Source organism: Phalacrocorax carbo, chromosome 1, assembly GCF_963921805.1.
Source record: "Phalacrocorax carbo chromosome 1, bPhaCar2.1, whole genome shotgun sequence".
Lineage (NCBI taxonomy): Eukaryota > Metazoa > Chordata > Aves > Suliformes > Phalacrocoracidae > Phalacrocorax > Phalacrocorax carbo.
The window spans coordinates 215,784,310-215,808,266 of NC_087513.1; the positions used below are offsets into that span (position 1 = coordinate 215,784,310).

The 23,957-nt window shown below is 47.0% G+C and overlaps 1 protein-coding gene across 2 annotated transcripts in view; it reads right to left on the reverse strand.

The window, feature by feature from the left end:
* Positions 1-23,957, reverse strand: part of GDPD5 (glycerophosphodiester phosphodiesterase domain containing 5) — a 177,293-nt gene that overhangs the window by 51,330 nt on the left and 102,006 nt on the right. The window lies entirely within an intron of this gene.

The following is a 23,957-nucleotide window of genomic DNA, read 5'->3' on the forward strand; positions in this document are numbered from 1 at the left end:
ACTGAGTAGTTATCACATGGCAAAGACTACACAGCAGCCTAGGGATGTTACTACTACACAGACGTATGAACCCTTACTCGTTCCCCCAGGGCGTTCAGATCCTGCAGAGCCAAACCACGCACCCACAACATTTAGTCCCACCACCACCACTTATGTATGTGTTTTGCAAATAATATGGCAGGAAGAGACACCACACCAGCATCGGATGAAAGATATTTGCACCAATATTCAGTTTTGGTGAATGTTTCAATTAATATTTCACTCCATCCTCCTCCCCCCCCAAAATAAGCCATAAAACAGCTGTTCAGTGCCCAATCCAATAGCATGGGTAAAATCCTAAACCGCAAGGACATCCATGAAGGGAAGAGCGTTGCAAGAAAACGGTCCCTAACCAGCACCATTCCTATGTGCTCCTTGTTGGTTTTACTCTGCAGGCATTAAAGAGTCCACATATGTTTCCATTTCAACTGACATCCAGTCTGCTTGGAACAAAACACCAAAATAAATTCATTATGGAAAATATTCAAATCAATCCTCTTTTCCCAGAATGAGCAAGAAGGGATGAAAATTACAACGTGTACGAGCAACTCTACTACTATAATTTCCTCCTGGACCCTGAGTGCACCATTAATCTCTCTTGAAAATGCCCTTTCTCTAGTGAACTCTCTCAGGGCTTTTTAATTATGCAAAACAACGTAACCAATATAAACACTGGTTTGGTGATATAAGAATCACTACTATTCTTTGCCTTCCCTTTCCATCTTAAGAGCCAAAGCTATTTACTTAACTGTGTACTGACTATGTTTCATCATGCATCACCCTGGATACCAGTCTTGTGATACAGCTCTTCCTTGCACACTCCGTCTCATAAAAAAATGCCAAAAGAAAAACAAAGCAATAAAAAGGGTTGGAATGATTTTAATTTTTGCTGTGCCAAACAATGATGTTTTCTGCTAGAAATTCCCAATTCTTGGCCAGGGGTTATGGTTAAAAACTTTTCTTCAACCTAGCCCAAGTTTGTTATCCAGCTTCAATCAAACCTTAGTAGCACCAGGTGCCTAATTCCCATGCGGGGCTTTGTGTTCCGGATAAATGAGGCAAAAGGAACCAGAAGGTGATACAAAGGGACTTCTACAGCACACCTATGGAGTGCATTCAAAGCCACACGGCCAAACTGCTCTGCCATGAGCTTAAAGACTATCATCTCCCCACCTCGTGCACAGGTCTGCACCTGTAGGCACAGGTGAGCTCAGGGATGGAAAGCACTGAGGCCGGAACGGGGGTTTCCCCCCACAAAACACCCCACCTTTGGCAGCAGGGTGCCAGCCATAGCTTCTACATCAGCTCTGGTGCCCACAGACATCAGCCGCCTTACCCAGTCCCAAAAGCAGCAGCAAGGCCGCAACATCTCTCCGTGATGAACCTGCTCCACACCAACCACCGCTGCAGAGCCGAGCCAACCCCTTCCAACCAAGAAGTTTCAGATTAAAATCCACCCATGGAACACCTGGATTATATAAACACCCAAACCAAAACCTACTCACACCTTCACTCCCCCTCCCACCAAAATTCCCCAGGAGGAAGCGATTGCTAACCCCTTCAGCAGGCTACGACTGTTTTCTCCCACATGACTGTCTGCGATCTCCAAGGTTTCAAATCTCACTTTCCCCACTGTTTGCTGGTATTTTTTCTCTCCGTTTGGGTCTAACACCTCCTCACACCTATCAGTAATGCTGCCGAATTCGTTAACTGGACACCTTGTTTTTGCAAGGCAAGCGGGGTTTTAAGTATTTCAAGTGCTGAGGACCAACATTGCTACAAAAAGATAAAAACCTCCAGCTCTTTAAAGGTCATTGTGGGATAAGCTTGGCCAGTATTTATGCACTGGGTGACACTGATTTGATAAACAAGCCAAGGAAAACATTTCAGAACATATTTAGGTTTTTTTTATATATAACATATGGGTTTTTTTCCCCCCACCTCATTTACATGCAAAGTAGCATAGTTTGTGTCAAGCTCTCCAAAAGCTATTTTTGGTCTGTCCTTGATCATGCACTTGCCAGCTACACTTGCCTGGCTGACTTTCTGAAAAACCAGTCAAATTCTTCAAGATTTGACATATTTCAGCAAGTTAAGCACAGTTCTGGTGGGCTTTCAGAAGAACAGGGAACATTTCAGTACCATTGATGTTATTCCGCACAAACTGAACCAGAATCTGAACCTACACGAATCTGACCTACATGTACAATATACTGAATTTAGCCTGGGTCCTGTACAACCTCCCTCCAACAGCTCCTCACCAGAAAAGCTTTAGAGGCCCCTACTTTGCAAGTTCCCACATGCTTTAAAGCAAGGTGAAATCCACAACGTGCAACAGCTTCAAGCCTCTACTACTAAAAATAAAGACTTCAGGTGACGTCATCCCAATCACTCACAGCCACAAGTTAGTGGAGGAAATGGTGCCATTTCACCTACAGAAACTCAGGGAGAACCACTGGAAAATCTGAAGGTGCTTGAAAGAACATCCATGTTTTCAGTCCATAAGATTTTATACGAATGTCAGCACTGACATTTTTGGCAGTTGTTCTAGAAAGCCTTCCCTTCGCCACCCTTCCCTTTCGGTTTCTCCCTCTTCCCCCAGGAGTAAGATGCACATGCTCACTAGTTACCAATCGCTCACACTAAGCTTAAACGCTAGCAGCTCACACAGCACTCAGTGCTGTCTTGCAAACGAGCTCGACCAAGCACATCTGTATTAGCACCTTCATTCCTATCAGGATGCATTTCAGAAGGAGCTCACCCTTTGTGTCCTGATTTAGTGACTGAACCAGAACCCAGAAAGGGCTTTGCGTGAAGCTAAACCAGCAGATATGCTGCAGGAGCGAACCCAATGCACCTCAACCAAAGGGCACTCAGTCTATAGGACCGGATTAGAGCTAGTCCTAAGTGACCACACCACCACCTCAAAATGCTTGGACCATGATTGTTAGGATCTCAGCACCATCTCTTTCCACAAACAGCTTCTCTTGGGCCACAGTACTTGCTAATGCAAATGTTGCCATGGTGTCTAGCAGGACAGTGCAAAGCAGTATTAATCTCATAACAACATTTAATTTTAAAGGAAAGCAATAAATGAAGAGTCGTCTTTTTTCCTCCAGCACACATACCATGTGCTTGTTTAAGCTCAAAAAAGCCAACTGGTACACAGAATCATAGAATCACTAAGGTTGGAAAAGACCTCTCGGAGCATCAAGGCCAACCCCCAACCCAACACCCCCAGGCCTCCTAAACCATGGCCCCAAGTCCCACGGCTACACGGTGGTTGAACCCCCCCAGGGACGGTGACTCCCCCACCTCTCTGGGCAGCCTGTGCCAGGGCCTGACCCCTCTGGCAGGGAAGGCATTTTCCCTCACATCCAACCTAAACCTCCCCTGATGTGGCTTGAGGCCCTTTACTCCCATTCTATCACTAGTAACATGGACTAGGTCTTTGCAGAGCACACCCACCGAGATGGCCACAGCCCAAAGATGGGTAGAGAGACTCTCACTGAAAGTAAAAGAAGTGACTTTGAAGGGAAGGGAGAATATTTAAAAGGATCAGGCACAGGTTGAAGATTTGGCACTGCAGAAGCCCTTTCGAAAAGGGGCATCTTAGACATACCACTGCGCTTGTGGTCTCAGGTCTATTGTGGGGCCACTTCTAGCAATGGGAGTAAGATTTCTCACTCCAAGAGTATCTACAGACGTAATCAGAAGATACCCAAAAGAACACAAATGAAGACTGAGACATGTTACTAAGCTGCAGTTTGCCAGTGATATTCTTTTAAATCAGAATCCTTAAAAAAGCACAAAAAAACCACCCCACCACCACTTCATCCACATTCTCCAGCATTTTGTATGTCCCCAATCCCCACCCTATGTCAGCTGGAAGCATAACCAGCTCCAAAGTAAGGGATGATGGGGGGAAAAATCCCCACCCACCCAGATTAAATGAAATTGCCACAGAAAGAGCCAGTTTGAGATCCAACTGCAAAGTTGGCTCATGCATTTTACCTGCCCTTGTGCTGTAAGTTTTAATCTAACTTGATAAAAACAGCCCTGAACTTCATATCACAGAGCACAAAGAGATTTTTTTTCCAATTTGGGGATTAGTTTTGGTTAACTGAAGTCTGCGCCAGCCTCTTCTGCTGCCAAATCCCCAACACAGATGAAGGTCACAGCATTATTTACCACCTGGCACCAGTGATACAGGAAAGCAGAGAGGCTCAGGAAGATTATTTTATTTCCTGTAAGATCTTTAGGAGATATTATGAGTTCATCTACATACACACTCCCACCTACCCCTCCTACAGGGACTGTTTCAATTTAGTTAAACCTGCTATATTAGAAGCAATGAGATTTCTCACTCATTTCTACATTCTAGCAGATCACACATATGCTGGAAGACATCTCTTAGTGTGGTACCATTTGTAAACCAAAGAAATCCAACCAACAAATCCGTGCTTTTTTAAAAAAAAGTTTCTTTAGGGGAGGTACCCTGGCTGCCACGAGAAAGTGATCCTCTGCCAAAACTAGCCACGCACAGAGCTAACGCACATTTGTCTGCCACAGCTATTCCCTGCTGAATTATGGGGTGAACACAACTCAATGCTGTGCTGTTCTAGAGAGGGCAGAACCATGTCCATTTGAATAATTTACTTGATGAAGCCTTATCAAGCCTTTAGATCATCAAATTGCCAATTATCTTCCCAAGAAGCAGATCAGCACAGCATCGGGATGTAAAGAGTGCGATTTGGACTCAGAACAGAGAAGGAACACTTAAGATCTTAATATCTAGATTGCCCAGGGTGAAAGTCCATTGAACAGAAGCGGCTACAACTGCATTTACACTTGCCCCTCTTCCTAAGGTTTAAATATTTTTATAACTAAGCCAAGTCTATCAGAAAGTATGTCCCAAGCCCTGTCTAGGGTAATGCAGCCAAAACAAAGGGGTATAACTTGTGAGACCACATTCAGTTGCATATTTACCACCAAGTGTATTCCCAAAGGTCCCCAAAATCCTGTGCAATGAGCTAAGCTGCCCCCCCCCCCCGCCCCTCCTTTGCACCCAGCTGGAGAAGGAGGCTGCATTGGCTTGAGGTCTGCTCTATTAAAGCCAAGACAAGCCAAGGCTAGAGCCAGCTCATTTGCTGGCAGCCTGCGGATGAAGCAAAGCATAAACTTTTTGCTTCACTGAAGTTGCTAGAGTCACCCCAGCCAACACCAGTCCTGAAATGCCCTCCTCCACCTGCAGTGGTTGCTGGAGACCCCCGTCAGCTCATCCCAAGTGAGCAGCAGGACTTGCACCCTTGAGATGCACCTATATCTCCTGGCCTTTGGCCTCGGGGTAAAACTGCAAGAGCCCCTCTAAAGCAAACCACCGCCTCCGGCATCCTCTCTGGCACCCAGAAGCAATGTAGAGTTTCAAAATGAACTGGAAAAGAGAGAAGCCTGCTTTGAACTGTGAATGGGTAAGAGGAAATACCAGTGCTGGATGGATTAGGGCTCCATTCCTACATGCATTAGCTCACAGCAACCAACAGTCCAGCAATCAGTCAGCATGGGTGAAGTTGGGTCGCTTCCAACTTGTGCATCCCTAGAAGCTTTCCGGTGATGGAAGTCAAATACCACTGCTGTAACACTTGCCCCAGTTTATACCTCTATAGATAATCATGGCAGCTCACAGATGGAAACAGACGGTTTCTTCACTATCCCCCCCTTTTGATTCACATCCAACTGTGAGGACTGCACAGATCCTCACAGCAAACCCTCTGGGGCAGTAGGTCCCCAAAGCAGCTGAAACCACAGCGAACAAGATGTCACCTAAATGGTCTTAAAAACAGAGGTGAGGCTGTGGTTTCTTGGAAGTGAGGAGATGCACAGAAAAGCAGATTTCTTTCCCTTATTAGAAGGTACTTTCTTTAAAAGACTAAAATCCAGCAAACATTGACAACTTCACAGTAAGCCCCCACCCAGATAAGAGGAAACAACATACTGTTTTGTGGAAGAAGTTGAAGTCAGACGAGTGCAGCAAGTTGGGTACCATAATTTTCTTCTTCACAACGCCCTATGAAAACCCTTCACAAAGAGCCTAAGGGAGCTTAAAAGAAGGGAAGAATAAACCTGCATTCACAATTGTGAGTCCATTCTACAAGTGTCTCGGTCTTTTTAACAGAATTCAATAAAAGAGAAGACAGTTCTTCGGAAGAAGGGCTCAGATGGCAAAATATAAGAGAAAAAATAAAGAAAAAAACTCCAACTATTGATTCCCTTCACATCTAAAGCTCTCTTAGCCTGGAGGGCCTCAAATCAAGAAAGATCACTAACATTTACAAAGAGAAGCCAAAAACACTAAACCGCAGAGCAGGGGGTGGGTAGGAAAGCCCTTCACCACAGACCACTATGTAAAGACCCAACCTTCATCTGAAGAGCGAAGACAGGAAAGATGGGCAGCGTTTGCTACCGACTGGCAAGACAGCGTGACAGCGGGAGGCTGAAGGGCAGCAAAAAGCATCAGACGAGCCCACTAAAAATCAATAGAATAACTCCAGCTCGCTTCCCTGCGCTCTGGCTTGGAACCAAAAATCTTTTATTGCTAGATTCTTTATTTCAGGAAAGGGGATAAACTGAGTTCCCTTTCAATTCTGCATTCCTCTTGGCTGTTAGTTTATATTTCATGTTGCACCAGGAAATCACTTGTCATTAAATGCTACTGGCAGAGCGGATTCCCTCCTTGTCTCATTGCTACTTCGAGCAGAACTGAGGTTTATTCTGCCAAAACTGTTCAGAGATCCCCTTCCTCCTTTAAAACACTTATTTTTCAACCTTCCTCTCAAAACAGTTGGCTCTCCAAATCCAAAACCCGAGTCCTCTATGGTCCCATGTCTGGAAAAAGTCAGTGCAAGCCAGAGCTATAAAAACAACTGTCTCATTTCTCCACATTAATGTTGAGTTATACTAAACATCGTACGGAGTAATCCAACCTAACAAGTTCGTTAAAATTACTTTTACATTTCACCTGCTGATAAGATCTTGTTCTGGTCAGAGGTTTCTGCGATCAAAGACATTAAGCCTGTTTCTAATAAATATAACCAGCTACCGAAAAACTGTGGAAGGAATTCACTCCACACTAAAAATAGCAAGTTTATTTATCTATAGCTACCCTGGACAAGAATTATTACCTACGCATATGTGAGGCTATAGTGGTCTCCATGTAGAGTCAGAGCCTTGCTCCAAGCAAGGGTTTCAATTAAACACTAAATTTGCTGTAGAGGAAGTTGGCCCTCTTTGTTGGCTATATAAAAAGCCTCTGAAACCACCTTCTCAGTTTCAACACCTACAACAAATAGTGTTAAAACCTCCCCGCCATCCAACCCACGGGTCTCTTTCCATCAACATTAATAGAAACACGGTCCACCTCCAGTCCCCATGACTGGAGAGGATTTTCACAATAACTTTGTTTACAAGAGGTGCTAAACAGTCTCAACTTTCACTCTGCTCCCTCCAGCACCTCTGCAAATACCACCATTTGAGCCAGGACCATGGTGTAACCGTGCGAGGTGGGAGATGAGCCTCTCCCAGCTAGAAACGAGGGAGCAATCGGAGAGACAGACTGGTTTCTGGAATTGCCGGTCATCCCACATGAAGAGGGCTTTTGTTCAAGTCAAAGTGCCTCTGGGAATTTGTGGCTTTCAGCCTTCATAGAGGACAGTACCCATTCTCTGTCTCCTGAACACAGTAAACCTCCTGTTCATTCATTAAAAATAATTCAATAAGTAAATAAAAATCAAACTAGAGCAGGAAGAAGCTTTTTGACAATGTCTTCCTCCTACCCCCTGCCTTTTTTTTTTTTGGTCAGAAAAATTCCAGTTGTGAAAAATGGAAGCCTTTTATAGGAAATATACAATTTTAAAGCAATTTCTTGCTGAAGGGCATCTCAGCTACAGGCTGGAATTTCTGACCAGAGGAAACCAGAGAGACAGTGAGCCCTCCCAAAATCTGGCAGAATATAGCAGTCAGGACATGCACCAGCAAATGGAGACCACCACCACGTGGATCTGAGCAAAAAAGAAAATATCAAATGTGGGCATCTTTCTCCAGTTCCACCAATTCAAGCACGCTGCTGGAACTGCAGCTGCAAACTGGGCAGCACGGAAAAGTCAAAGGGGAAAACCCAGAGGTCTGGGGTGGCGATGTGACATGCTGAGGACAGAGGCAAGTGACAGGGACAGGCCTCAGCCTCTTGAATGCCAGCCTGGTGTGTAACCCTAGCCACCAATCTCATTTGCACCCAACTCAGCCTTGGGTCCATTGGCTCTGTTGGCTTCAGTCTTCTCCCCATCACAGGTTACACCCACGGTTGATGAAAACCATCCTACACCAGTTCTGCCCTGGAAGCACTAGGATCTCTAGACAACAGCTATGTTAGACTGGTTGATTTAATGCGCTCTGATCAGATCTACTTACAATTCTAAAGACATCATCCAGGAGCAACTAGGACTACCCAATTGATCAAAGTACAAAGTTGTTCAAAGTACATTTTTATTGTAACTTCAAAAAAGTTGCATTAGTACCTCCATAGCTCCACACAGATCAGATATCCACACACCCAATGACTTCCCTTGGGCTATGGAGAAGTCTTCGTGAATCCCTCCTCTGTGCTTGGCTCCATAACTATACATCTAAACGCTCCTCCTCCCCCATCACTCCTTTTAAATTCAAGCCTTCACCCCAGAAGAAAGCACCTACCAGATTAAATGCGGAGCTTTCAGAAGAGCTAAGCTATATTAACCAGAGCAGCCAAGCAACATGCAGGTGAATCTCATCTCCATCTCCCTGCCATGAGATATTTATCATTTTCCTACAAGGCACCATAAATCTCCATGCTGAGACAGCATTCACAGAGACATCCAAGACAAACAGGCCCTCAAACCTGCAAATGCAGCAAGACAGAGGCGCATTTTTATCTTCCTGCAGCACACACCATCCTTGTGTCCCTAAATATCCACCGGGTCCAGACCTGCACCTGCCTTTAGCAGATGAATGGATTCTGTTGAAGGATCAAGGCCACATAGTCCTAAATAATTCCGCTGTACCTCAAGAGCAAATACAAGAGCTGGACTCAAATTGGAACACCACCGTTACTCAAGCGTGTTTTCAGGTCGTTTAAATTCACTCCCAGATACAATGCAGAGTTTACTAATGAGTCTTCATTACACTATTTTCTGACATTTTCAAGAATCAATTTCCTGCAGGCATTTATCAGTATTAGCTTAGAGAGGAAAGGAGGCAAGCTAACATTTATCCAGTGAATACAAAAGAAAAATTGAAGGCATGATTCTTCGTTTCCGGATTACCCAATTGGACCTCATTCGAACAAACAAAAAATCTTCTTCAAGCAAGTTATTAAATCATCTCTGAAGATGAAAGATGACTCCATCTCTCAGCTGCACCCATTAGAACCAGGAACTGAGGATAAAAAAGAACAAATACCAGCTGGAGCATTTTGTCAATGTGTAAAACACTTCAGTTCCTACAGTGAAGTTACAAAATTTCATTAATAACTCATGGTATGTGAACACATAGTCCTTAAAACAGTGATTTGCATGCTAGAAATGTGAACAATTTTCCACCCCAGTCGATTCTGAGCTTGTTAGCTCTGATCACAGTGTCAAAGATCAAATGTAGACCCCAATAAGCATTCAAAGATAAAATAACTGACGCAGCAAGGTGTCTCTGGGCAGGCTCTACTCTAAACTCCTGCTCAAAGCAGAGCCAGCTCAGGACAGGTTGCTCAGGGCAATGTCCCAGCAAGAGGTTTGAATGCCTCCAAGGGTGGAAATTCCCACCTTCTTCTGGGTCCTGCTCCAGGGTTTGACCACCCTCATGGGGAAAAGCTTTCCTGCTATCTGACTGGAATTTCCCTTGATACAGCTTGTGTCCATTGCCTCTTGCCCAGCTCCTCCTTCTCCTCTGCAGCCGCTCCTTAGACAGCAGCAGAGAACAGTAAGATCCCCCTCCTCCTGCTGCACAACCTCGTCTTTCAGCTTCTCCAGGTACGTCCCAAGCTCCAGGTCCAACCATTCTGGAGTCTGTTATTGCCTGCCTGATTCTGGGGAGCCCCAAACCAGACCCACTGTGCAGACGTGGTCTCTCAAGTGTCAGCAGAGGGGAAAACTCACATCCCTCAAGCTGCTGGCTGCGCTGGCGCTGTTACAGCCCAGGATGCAATCAACCTTCACTGCCAGAAGTACATCCAAGAGTTGAGTCTCATATTGCAGAGGGATATAATAAAGGGAAAGTACCTTGCATGGCAAGGATTTGAAGCCTTTAAGTGAGAAAATCAATATACTTGACTAGCAGATGTCGACCTACCAGACCTTACGTACACTGGGAACAGAATCAAGGCGCCTGGGCTTCAATTCCCCCACCTTAAAGAGGCTGCAGAGGGATCAGGCTTTCATCCTTCTGCTGGATTTAAGACTCGTGAATCCAAGAGAGAGCTGGCAGCAGTCCGCAGGACTCCACAGTGCAGTCAGCTCTCATAGTACTTTGTAACCTGTCCAAAGGCTTCATTATCTCCCCATCTAACAACCAAGACTATAAACACCTGGTGCAAAACTCCACTCAAACACATTCTCCAGCTCTTGCTTTTTAGTCTTCATACCCAACTTTCTCTCTCCTCCCTGTCTTTGCTTAGTACTTCAAATCTCACAAGGTATGAGACCTTTTCCCTTTTGCTACAGCCCTCTCCAGGCAGGAGATGGACTGATTGGAAGGATGCATCTGTCAACACAAGCAATTTGAGCCGGTCCAGGCACTCCATAAACACTGCAAAGGTTTTGGCTGATGCACTCGTAGGTAACACGCTGTGGTCTTGCATAAGCGACATCTGCCAATAAATAAATTGGAAGAAAAAGGATGAAATTGGGTCTAACAGACAATGGGTCTGAAGTAAGGAGGAAAACACCATTCCTACCATTCTGGCCGCTGCGGCTTCAATAGCTAACCAGATGCTTCCTAAAGTAAGTCATTTCAAATCTCAGACATATCTTATGTGATTATTGCGGAGAATAGGCTAATAGTCCTGCACACCTTGTTAGAGAAGGCCATGAATGAGATTTCTGAGCTGTGACACGCTCCATTTACAATTCAATTTAGCAGGTCAAAGAAAATGGCAGAGAACATATTATTGAAATATGTGTTCCTGCTGGGGCTGCCATAATTGAACTGTAGATCAACAGATGCAACAAAAAAAAAAAAAGAGAGCCAAATCTCTAAAAATAACATTGTTACACTTTGTAAAACACCTCGGCTCCCAGACTTCAAAAACAGAGCCAGAAAGGGTAGTCAGGCAGGACCGCTGACTCCCTTCAGGCGTCAGGGCTTGCAGCCTTGCAAATCTGAGGAGCAATTGGGCAGTTCTGCTTGCCCAGGTAGCGAGCAAAGGGATAAAGCTACCCAAGCTAAGGGATAACCCATACTCCCCTGCCCCTCCTTCCCCCCACACTCTGCCATTAGAGGACCAGTTTCTCTCTAGGTATAGGTCACTGAACAGAGCCAACATCTAACTGTATCCCAGCAGCTATAATCATCACAGAAAATGCTGGGAACTCTCGATGGCATTGCGACGGGAATTCCTGTGCTGTTCCAGAGATGGTGCACTGCTGGAGCCAGGGCTCTTTCTGGCCATTAGTGGCCCCAGGGGACTCTGTGCAGCAATAGTAATGTCCTGGGCCAGCTCTGCCTCCTGCAGTTACATCCTCCCTCTTTCATTCAGCGCAGAGGTAAACAAAAATCCCTTAGGGAGCCTCTGATTCTTGAGAAAACAGGACAGCGCGATAGGGGCTCCCCAATCTACCCCGCCAACAGCATGATTTACTCTACTTTCACCTTGTGGTTTTAATCTACTTTATCTTTCCCAAACAACATAAGCAGCGATACCCAGCGCTTCTGACCACACTAATGGAAGGATTCAAGTGTTGCACCACAGTCCTCCCAGTGCATTATAAACCTATTACTGATGCTGATGATGCACTATTCCCTTACTCTTTACCAAACACTTCGCATATCTGGAGGCTGACGGGAGGCAGCTATCTTTTCTAGTCTAAATAGGTCCAGATCTTCCAGTCTCTACTGATGAGGCTCATCTAGAAGACAAAAATACAGCCCATCGCTCTTGCACAGACCGACTGGATTAGGTCCAAGCCTTGCCTGAAGCGGAGCACCTTGCTGGGCACAGCATGCCTGCTGAGCTCTCATCAGCATCAAGCAGCAGGAGGACTGCATCCTTGATGCCTGCTGAGGATCTTATTCCTGCTAACACATCCCAGGCTCATGATAGGCCTTCTCACAGGCACATGATGTCGTTGACTTGCCTTCAGCTTATGGTTCACTTTAATTAAAACACCAACATCCTGGGGCAATGGGTTTTAATATTAAAAATAGGTTTAATAAAAGAAAGGCTATGTAAGTTAACTAAGAATAGAGCCGATGAAAGCTATTAAATGTGATGGCCTCAGTACCACATCTTACTCAAGAAACCTCAAAAAACCTGATTAACAGAAAGAAGATAATTTTGTGCATATTCTGGGGGGTTTGGAAGGTCCTTTCCTAGCTGTCTGCTTCTGGCTCTTGTTAGAAATACGGTATGGGCCTCAGCCAGGCCTAGAAAAGACTGTAGTCATTGAAACCCCCAGACACCTTCAGCAAAGCTGTGGCCCAACCACCCTGCCTCTCAACAGATCGCTCAACACCAGAGGAAATAGCTCCGCATTTGCCTTTGCTGATCCTATTTCTGTCCTAGCCCCAGACTGCTTTTGCAGTTTGTCCAGCTTAGTCTAATCCCAGGCTGACGTGCCTCCAGCTCTTTCCTGTTTGGTGTTTACAAGTTTAATAAGCATGGCATTCATTAGGAAGAATGGTGGATAGCATAAATACTGAATATTTATCCCTATTTAAATAGAACTACTGTATTTCAGAAGCATTTACAAGAACTCTATTGCAAAATGCTCTGGTTCAGAGCAAACAGTCCTATCCCAAATAGCCTGATACAGATGTCAAATATATCCAAGGGCAAAAGACTGGACTGGGAAAAGAAACAGCCAGTAAGCTTATTCCTTGGACAATTCCTTTCCCTTGCATCTTACTCTTAGCAGCAAGTGTCTGCAAACCAGACTCTAAAAATGCTGCTTAGTCACCATGTTCGTACAAAAAAACCCGACACAAAAAAACCCCACCAGAAACCCCAATGAAAAAGGTTCTTTTTGCTGGTTGAAAGGGTGAGAGCATCATCAGCCAAGTGCTGGAAGACAAAAACCTGACAGTAAAAGAAGCAACAGATGCCATTTTTTTATATCAATACGAGGTCTTCGACCCTCCCTCAAAAGGAAAGACAAACAGCCTTCAGCTTGAAAGGAATTGTCATCAAAGGAGATGCACAGAGAGCAGGGCCAGATGTTCACAGAATGAAGAGGAAGCTCACCCTGAAAGGGCTCCTGTATTACAGCCCAGATTAGACTCAGTTTGGGTCTAGGAAAATCTTCCTTGGCTCCCCGCTTTATATGAACAGCGGATACCAACGCATTGTACCCCCACACAAGGTAACAAAGCCGCGCAGGTGAAATCTGCCATCCCAAAGCCAAGCTCGTCTCACAGTGGTCATTTTGGTCCACCTGCAGAGAAGACCATGCCCACACCAGCACGTGCAGAAGGAGAAAGCTAAAACCAGGACCATCAACAAAAGTGGTGCCAAAATGCCATCCAGAACATTTCCCCATGTGGAATTCCACACAGGCTCTTTCTTCTCCTTCCATCACTGTCACGAGTGACTGGCAGCGACAGCTTAAAAAGGCATTTGCAAGGGCTGACTCTCCAGCTATCCTGCCTGACGGGTCAGCTGGACTCCAGCAGCAAGGAAAGCTATGAAGCAGTAGATAACTAAATGCTTGTGGTATTCAGAAATCACTGTCCAGGAGGCACAAAAATTACAATAAGCAAAAAATATTGGCTAATAAAAGCTGCAGCAAAGAAGCTGAAGATCAAACTTACGCAAGATCCCCTTTCCACCTTCCGGCAGCGCTGATAAATCGCACATCACTGTTGTTGCAACTGGGCATTTTCTGTGATGTGTATAATTCTGGCGGAGCAAAGTCGCATCGTATAACAACTCTGCCACGCTTGTCTAGAGGGAAGCCATGAGATTCCCCTGCAGCTATTTCCTTTCAGTACCCATCACCATGACTAAAACGCAAGGAGCCGACTTGCAGACAAGAGAAGTTGTTCCCGTCCTGTTTTAAGCAGGAGAGAGAGCCCAATTGCTCTATGCATGTGTTGAAAAAGACACTGCAACTGCTTCGTCTCCTGGTGCTTTGCAACGGCAAGCTGGCATGTGAACGGTTCAAATCCAAAATAATGGCACTGTTCACATAAATCTATTTTTCTTCCCTTCATTTATTACCATATGATCACCTGCAGCAAAAGCATAAAGACAGGCAATGAGAAGGGGACGTCAGGAGTGAGATGAGGTAGTGGGCCCCCCAAGGGAGGGACGTTCCTGATTCACCTTTCCAGAATCAGAGCAAAGTTAACATATCTGCTGGGATGCCCGGCGGGTGCCCCTGGAGACAACCAAAGCATGCTGGGACGATGCTCTTTAGAGGGAAAGCTCAGCTCATTTCCTTGCAATAAAATCATTGGCAATTCCAGAAAAGACATTTTAATCTCTTTCATATTCTCTCTCTGTAAAAAAAGGCAATAATTATCCCTCTCTTCAGGAGCTGCACATTGATTAAAGCACTTCAATTCCTCCAATGGAAGGTGTTCCAGAAATAGCAAGTCTGCCATAACGCTGTTTCTCTACCTTGCCGTACACAGGAGTTTTTTCAAAGCAGCACCACAGCCAGCCTGACTTTCCCCTCTCCTTTAAGAAGCTAACCTGAAGAGGACATTTCCTGGAAGTTGAAAAGAGCTCACACTAAAAATAACCCAGATGGTCAAAGTCCAAGGTTTTTCCTGGTTCACCACTCACAGATTGTAAAACACGAGAGGCAAAAGTGCTCGTCTTGCAGCTCTCCTACGTAACTGTATTGGGTCTGTGTGGCAAGGGTTTGGTAGCGGGGGGGCTGCAGGGGTGAATTCTGTGAGAAGCTGCTAGAAGCTTCCCCCGTGGCCGATGGAGCCAACGCCAGCCGGCTCCAAGACGGACCTGCTGCTGGCCAAGGCCGAGCCCATCAGCGATGGTGGCAGCACCTCTGGGATAGTGAAGGAGGAGGAGATGCTCTAGGCGCCAGAGCAGAGATTCCCTTGCAGCCTGTGATGAAGACCATGGTGAGGCAGGCTGTGCCCCTGCAGCCCACGGAGGTTAGCGGTGGAGCAGATACCCACCTGCAGCCCGTGGGGACCCCACGCCAGAGCAGGTGGGTGCCCGAAGGAGGCTGTGGCCCCATGGGAAGCCCACGGTGGAGCAGGCTCCTGGCAGGACCTGTGGCCCATGGAGAGAGGAGCCCACGCTGGGGCAGGTTTGCTGGCAGGACTGGTGACCCCGTGGGGGACCCACGCTGGAGCAGCCTGTTCCCGAAGGCTGAACCCCACGGACAGGACCCACGCTGGAGCAGTTCATGAAGAACCGCAGCCCGTGGGAAGGACCCGTGTTGGAGCAGTTCATGGAGGGCTGTCTGCTGTGGGAGGGACCCCACGCTGGAGCAGGGGAAGAGTGTGAGGAGTCCTGCCCCTGAGGAGGAAGGAGCGGCAGAGACAATGTGTGATGGACTGGCCCCAGCCCCCATTCCCCGTCCCCCTGCACTGCTCAGGGGGAGGATGTGGAGAGATCGGGAGTGAAGTTGAGCCTGGGAAGAAGGGAGGGGTGGGGGGAAGGGGTTTTTAAGATTGGGTTTTTATTTCTCATTATCCCATTCTGATTTGATTAGTAATAAATTAAATTAATTTTCCCCAAGTCTTTTTTGCCCATGATTGTAACTGGTAAGTGATCTCTACCAGCCCATCTGTATCTCTACCCATAAGCCTTTTGTTTTATTTCCTCTCCTCTGTCCAGCTGAGGAGAGGAGTGACAGAGTGACAGAGCAGCTTTGGTGGGCACCTGGCAGCCCTCAGGGACAACCCACCGCAATTATATTGGACACCTTGCATGAGCAACCTGCTTTCACACAGCCTCCTTGTTCTACCCAATGTAGGTATTTCATGAGTTGGAGATAAAGCCGCTGTTCTGGCCTGGAGATGGACGGACCGCACAGATACCATGCATGGAAAACAGCTAGGGGACGCATGCAGGGAAAGAATTCCCAAAGCATCAGTTTTGCAGCCTGGGATTTTACAGACAACATGGCTTTTGGCTTCACATCTAGGATACACGCTAACAAAAAATATTTCCAAGCACAGGCACTGCCCACAGCATCAACAATAGCATCCTAAAAGATACCCTTATCAAAACTACACACAACCTCTCTCCTGCTGTGAAAGGGACTAAGACAGTCATTTGCTTCAGCCCAAGATTAGGCACAACGTGCATTGTACCAAGGTGTAAAACCTGCATTCAGTGATCCTTCAACCACCTCCCCATGGAGCAAAGGAATGTCTTTCCTTGACATAGGTTAAGTCAAAACCCACCCTCCGTGATAAGTAACAGCAGAGTTTGAGCTCTCCCACACACCACCCCCGATTTAACATGTCCAGAGGACTAACATTTATATTCATTACTCACTTCCTCAACTGTCCACAAGTTTTAAAAAAATTAACTGCTCACGAAGTTGCTTTTGTTGGCATAAAAACAAGCTCCTTCACAGAGGAGCCAAAACTGCCATGAGCACCAGAGCGTGGCAAGAGCAGGACTGGCCTCCTTGGTGTAAATGTTGATTTTTTTCAGCTAAGGGAGAAGGGGTGCGATTGCAGAGGCAGACAGCTACAGGGCTCTGCGTGCACCAGAATTTCATGGATGTGCTGCTGCCTCCTCCCTGCACAGAGCAGGGTGGGAAGGGAGATCAATTATTCCCACTTTATGCTGGGTTTCATCTAGTAGGCACTGTGCCACAACCCATAAAACCCATCTCCAGTTCAGAGATGATCCAGAGAGGTGAGCAACGGCGCTTTCCTGACAGTTTAGCCCCTTGCTGTGAATCAGAGATGCAGGAGAACCCAACCCATGAAGCTATGCAAACAACAGGGGGGAAGGGGAAGAGATCACAGCAACATCCCACCCCTGCAGCTCAGATCCTGGTATACCACCATCTTTCTTACTTTTTAAAACTGCTGTACCAGATAATTTCTCTGGCTGGTGTTTCTTTAGTGCTCCCCATGATGATGAATGGGAATACAGTGGTTTCCCCATGGGCTAACAAGATACAGTCTCTGTTTCTCATACGGTATTAATTTGTTCTCATATCTACTGGACATCAAGACAGACAGGGCTGTGATCTGAATGGTGCGGGGAGCAGTCCAGCTGCCCCAGCACAGCCTCGTGTAACGGCCACGGGCTGCCACATCCGCTAGGGGAGGGTACTGCTCCCTTTCCATCCCAATTAATCCACAGTAAATTATGGTCTGTATGAAGCTCCTTAAGGCACAAGGTCGCCTGGCAGATAGGCCAATATCATCCTCGACATACAAGCAGAGAAGCTGAAGTACCAGGGCAAGGGATAGTAGGACTTGGTAACTAGAGTTTCCAGGTATCATCTCAAGCCTTTGCATCCAGCAACCCTTCCCAGGAAGGCACTAAAACAGTCAGAAGAAGCCCTCATTGGGTATCTTGTTCTTAACAGAAACTTCAGTGGAAGTGGCAGGAGAATAGCAGGGAGGTGAAGCATGTCCAGGCATTAACAGCTCAATACACTGACACCCTTCAAGGTACTTTCCTCAAGTGAAAGAGCCTTGCAGAGAGGCTGAGCACCCACCTTGGGCATGCAGGTTACCACAGGCGCTTTTTTTTCCCCCCACTTCAGAAGTTTAAGAGAGGCTCTTCAATCTTTATTTCCTTGTTACACGATGGAAAGGACCCTTGGCAGACAGTCAAGCTGCTCTAAGCGCTGCTGACCACATTGCTATCACAAACGATTTCGTCTCCTTCTGTTCAGTTCAGACCATGATAAATATCTTGGACTTGAAGGCATAACAAGGGAAGACAAATGCATGGTAGAGGTAGGGGCTGGAAATGGATTTTACATTATTTTAATTTTTACCTCCCTGAAAAAAGCTTTCCAAACCATTTCTCTCCCTGTCCCTGCAAGAGTGTAACTGTTCATGCAATAAAATAAAAAAAATAAAACCTCAGGAAAGTTATCTGCAGTCACTGAAAAGGCATGTGCCAACTCATTGAAGCACATGATTGGGAAAAGCCAACATGGCTTCACTAAAGGCAGATCATGCTTGACAAACCTGGTGGCCTTCTATGACAAAGTGACTTGCCCGGTTGACATGGGGCGGGCGGTGGACATTGTCTACCTGGACTTCTCCAAGGCCTTGGTATACGGTGCCCAACAGCTTCCTCCTGGAGAAATTAATGCGTTATTGCCTAGACAAGTGGTCTGTGCAGTGGGTGGGGAACTGGCTGACAGGCCGCACCCAAAGGGTGGTGGTAAATAGCTCTTTCTCAAACTGGCAACCTGTCACTAGTGGAGTCCCCCAGGGATCGATATTGGGCCCAATGTTATTCAACATCTTCATAAGGGATCTGGATAACGGCATCAAGTGTAGCCTGATGAATTTTGCTGATGACACCAAGTTGAGTGGGGGAGTAGACACTCCAGAAGGGAGAGCTGCTCTGCAGGGAGATCTGGATTGGCTGGAGGGGTGGGCCAGCAAGAACCTTATGAAGTTCAACAAGGACAAGTGTAAGATCATGCACCTGGGAAAACATAATCCAGGAGTGCAGCACAGACTGGGACCCACCTGGCTGGGGAACAGCTCTGTGGGAAGGGACCTGGGGGTCCTGGTGGGGGGAAGCTCAGCATGAGCCAACAGTGGCTGCTGCGGCCAAGAAGGCCAACAGGGTGCTGGGTTGCATCAAAAAGGGCATCACCAGCAGAGAGAAAGAAGTCACCATCCCGCTCTACTCAGTGCTTGTCAGGCCACCCCTGGAGCGCTGTGTGCAGTTCTGGTCCCCGCTGTACAAAAAGGATGTGGCCAGGCTGGAAGGGGCCCAGAGAAGGGCCACCAGGATGATCAGAGGACTGGGCAGCTGCCTTACGAGGATAGGCTGGGAGAGCTGCGTTTGTTCAGCCTTGAGAAAAGGAGGCTCAGAGGGGATCTCATCCCCATGTACCAGTACTTAAGGGGCAGCTACAGAGAAGATGGAGACTCCTTATTTACACGGAGTCCCATGGACAGGGCAAGGGGGATGGACACAAGTTGCTCTTGGGGAGATTCCGATTGGACACCAGAGGGAAATTTTTCACAGTGAGGCCAGTCACCACTGGAATAATCTCCCCAGGGAAGGGGTTGACTCGGCCTCATTGGACACCTTCAAGAGTCATCTGGACAGGGTGCTGGGCCATCTTGTCTAGACTGTGCTCTTCCTAGAAAGGTTGGACTAGATAATCTCTGAGGTCCATTCCAACCTGGCATTCTGTGATCTCAGTGGGCTTTGACATCAAAATCCTTAAGCAGAAGATTGTATTGTTAAGGTAGATGTTTTGGAGGGCGAATGGTCTGGAATGGGCTCATAGTTCCCGTTTTACTTGTTAGCTGGGATTTTTTGGGCCCCGAGCTCTTCAGTGCATCTCAGAGCCTCAGCCAGAAACAGCTGGTGAGGAAAGGACGCCTAATATTTCAATTAATAGCTACAGCAGTCACGGCTTGTAATTACAACTAATTATATCAAGGCAGGTAAGGTATAAGACACCTGCTTATGGCTTGCTTATTGTTCATACTGACAACACAGTAAATGTTGCCTTGGGGCAATGGAAAAGTTAAGCCTGATTTACAAACCCACAGCCAAACACGAGGCTGCCAGCGGTCCACCTGCAGGACGCCCGTCCAAACTATCCAGGTTTCTTTGTCACAGGAAATATCCAAATTATCTACGGCACCTTGGCTTCTGTGTCAGTGAGACTGATGGGACCGCTAAATATAGGACGTGCAAAGCCATGTTTCTGATTTTTTATAGGCATGATAAAAAATATCACTCTTTAGCAGTCAGGTTATTAATGCTTGAAATCCACTAAGAGAATATCACGGGTATTTTGCAGAGGTGCATTAGGACTCTTTATCTCTTCCCATCCAAAACCAGGCAAGGAAGCTCAGAGGTAGGTGGTGCATCTGCTGTTTAAGCCTACAAGCTCAAGGAGAGACTGGCCTTGGACTTACTCCACTACCAAACACGCTGCAGCTATCAGAAGAGGCAAATAACAAGAACAGCAACAGCTCTAAAACAATCCAGGCACTGAGTGCTAAGTACGAGCAGTAGATCCTGCCTCCCTAACGGGTGCAATCTTTTGAATTTTCTTGTCGTGTTTAATACCAAACTGGTTACGTTTTATTAGGAGAATCATGACAAAGAAAAGACAAAGACAGATTGAACTGTGAGCTTTGGTCACTGAAGCGAAGAGGCCCCGAGCCCCATCTCTTTGACAGGCACAGCTGTCACACACACGGGCTGTGATTTCCAGTAACACACTCCCCACCAGTCTTCATTCAGACTCCACATGAATTATTCAAGCAAAGGCTCTTCCATCATCTCCCTCGACATTCTAGCTCCAAATGATCTCCATTAGATACTGAAAGTTTAACAACAGCTAGCACCATCAACCTGGCCATGAAAGACAGCTGAATTTTCAATTACCTGCCTCACGTCACAGGGGGCATTTCCCAAAGCATTTGCTGGCTGTGACCAGTAGCCCTGGGAGTAACACAAAAGACTGGGAGGATTAAAAGATCGAGCCTGTTCCTGCCTGGCATTAGAAACATTTTTTGCACAGCAAAAAGGACATGAATGTTTGATGAGCAAAGCTTTTCTGCCGATTGTTAATCCATTAAGGAAACAACATTAAAACTGATTTCTCAAGCCCAGGACTCCCACAGAAAGCCTAACGCAACGATTGCGCTATGCCAGACTGAAAAAAAAAAATAGCGTTAATAAATCGCATGGCGGCAGCATGGAAGCAGGCGGCGACCACTGCCCAACCCAACTTACGGTTGAGCTTGCAGGAGACGAGAGACAGGAAAAAGGTGGAAAAAGGTGGAACGTGACCCCCCACAACCTCAGATTAGGAAGCCACAGGGACAACTCCACATGGATATTGGTATTTCCAGCAAAAGAACTGTTGCCAGAGATGGGTGCTAAAACATCCAGCTTAGCCAAGTCTCCAATATAACAGATGCCAGACCAAACAAAAGCAGAGCAAGCCTGCTGGTCCCTTACCCTTATTCACATCATGTCCTTGGGTACAACTTGGAGTAAAACACCTCCCTCTGTCTTGATATATCCATGCCTGAAAAATGCAACATGGGAATGGAAAGGTCTCTCTCCACTTGGAAATACCCAAAGGCGCAGGTTGCATGAAAGGGAAACTATGAGCCAAATTCACTCGCCTCTCAGCCAAAACCCGTGGGTTAATTCAGTTTTAAGACTAGAACCAGCCTAGACCAATATCAGTTCTGCTCAGCACCAACTGATTATTCCCTGAAAGCATTTATTGAGTAGTTGCCTGCACGGCTGGCAAGACGGTGCTTTCTTCTCACTGGTGGTGGTCCTCCAACTCTCGGAGCCCAGAGGTTTGAATTGTGCTCAACAGACTGAAGCTCTCTCCTCACACATCACCTGCATTAGAAGGTCTCCAGTGAACAATATGGACTTCAGAAGAACTGGTAGATTTATTCCTGTGGCCAAATCTCTTTTTGATATGCTTAAAGCTGTCTGCAAAGCTGAGTTATTAGCAAGCAGTGCTCCCCAGCGATACTCATTTCACACAGCCAATGTGTACGTAGGAAACCACAAGACAGACGCAGTAGCTGCCTGGGGTCGTGCAAGAAAGTATAAAATAAATGTGTCAGAATCACACAATAGCTTCAAGAAGAAGGTTGAACTCTGAGTTTTTTTGAGGGCAGGTATTTAAAAAAAAAACAAACTCCACCTTATCGAAACTAAATTCTGTGGTACAGAAAAAAATGCTTTATGAATATGCTTGGGTAATAAACAGAGTACACAAGTCAGTACTGCATGAAATCACATGTCCTCTTTGTCACAGGGCTTGATATAGCAAAAATAAATAGATTTCTTCTTTAACCCATTGCTTGCACTGGTGGAGTATAGAGTTGAGCACCCCACTATTCCACTGTCACATGCAAGGTGGTCAAGGCACACAGATGTGAAATCTTCCTCACCTGAGAATGAGACGGAGTGTCCCTTAGATTAAGAACAGCTCAATCTGATAAACCCATCTTTCTTCCAAGTATTTCAGCAGACACTACCATGCACATATACCTTGAACAACCTAGGAGATTTCCCAGGTTAGGGTCACTAAACACTTGCTAAAAAAGGAGAGCTAGATCTTCTATTTGGTGCAAAGCAGGCTCTAAAAAAACCACCATCCCTGCACCAGCTATGGGCTTGGGATTAGTAGGACTCAGATGCTCTGCACAAAACTTGTCTGCAAGGGCTAAACACCCTCAAACAACCTTGAAAGCAACAAGTCATGATTTTAGAGCAAGGCTCAGCAAAACCAGTTCTATCCGCATCATACTGGATGTGAATGACACAAGCATCTTGACAATGTCCAGGCTTTCAGCTGATATTAGAGTTCTGCAGCCTGGATGACTAAAAGCTTTGGCCGTGCTCCCTGTGAAGCACAACTCCTGTCCTACTTTTCTCTCACTTCAACAGAAAAAATCCCAGGAGTTTCTTCCACCAAGCTGCTTCCCAGAAAGCATTCAAGAGCAATGAAGGAAGTTCTGCTCTGTCAGCCAACAAGCTTACAGAGCAAAAGGATCTACAAAAACGATACACCACGGCAGAACTAAACCCACTCTGAAGACTACATGAGCATCCCTTTCATCACTGTCATCTCACATCTATTCCTAAGGGTCTCCCTCTCAGGGACAGTCACCTCTCTCCAGCACAGAGATGTTGGAAAGCAAGTCACATCACTACCTGGACATAGAATCATAGAATCATTAGGGTTGGAAAAGACCTCTCGGATCAAGTCCAACCCCCAACCCAACACCCCCAGGCCTCCTAAACCATGGCCCCAAGTCCCACGGCTACACGGTGGTTGAACCCCCCCAGGGACGGGGACTCCCCCACCTCTGTGGGCAGCCTGTGCCAGGGCCTGACCCCTCTGGCAGGGAAGGCATTTTCCCTCACATCCAACCTAAACCTCCCCTGACGCAGCTGGAGGCCGTTCCCTCTCGCCCTGTCACTGGTGACTTGGGAGCAGAGACCGGCCCCCCCCTCACTCCAGCCCCTCTCAGGCAGCTGCAGAGAGCGAGAAGGGCTCCCCTCAGCCCCCTCTTCTCCAGGCTAAACCCCCCCAGCCCCCCCAGCCACCCCCCAGCACACTTGTGCTCCAGACCCTGCCCCAGCCCCGCTGCCCTTCTCTGGACACGCTCCAGCCCCTCCAGGCCCTTCTTGTCCCGAGGGGCCCAAACCTGAGCCCAGCATTCGAGGTGGGGCCTCCCCAGGGCCCAGCACAGGGGCCCCATCCCTGCCCGGCTCCTGCTGGCCACACCAGGGCTGACACAAGCCTGGGGGCTGGTGGCCTCCTTGGCCACCCGGGCACTGCTGGCTCATGCCCAGCCGGCTGTCAGCCAGCACCCCCAGGGCCTTCTCCGCCGGGCACTTCCCAGCCCCTCTGCCCCAGGCCTGGGGCGCTGCCTGGGGTGGGTGTGACCCAAGGGCAGGACCCGGCCCTTGGCCTTGTTAAACCTCACACAACTGGCCTCGGCCCATGGATCCAGCCTGTCCAGGTCCCTCT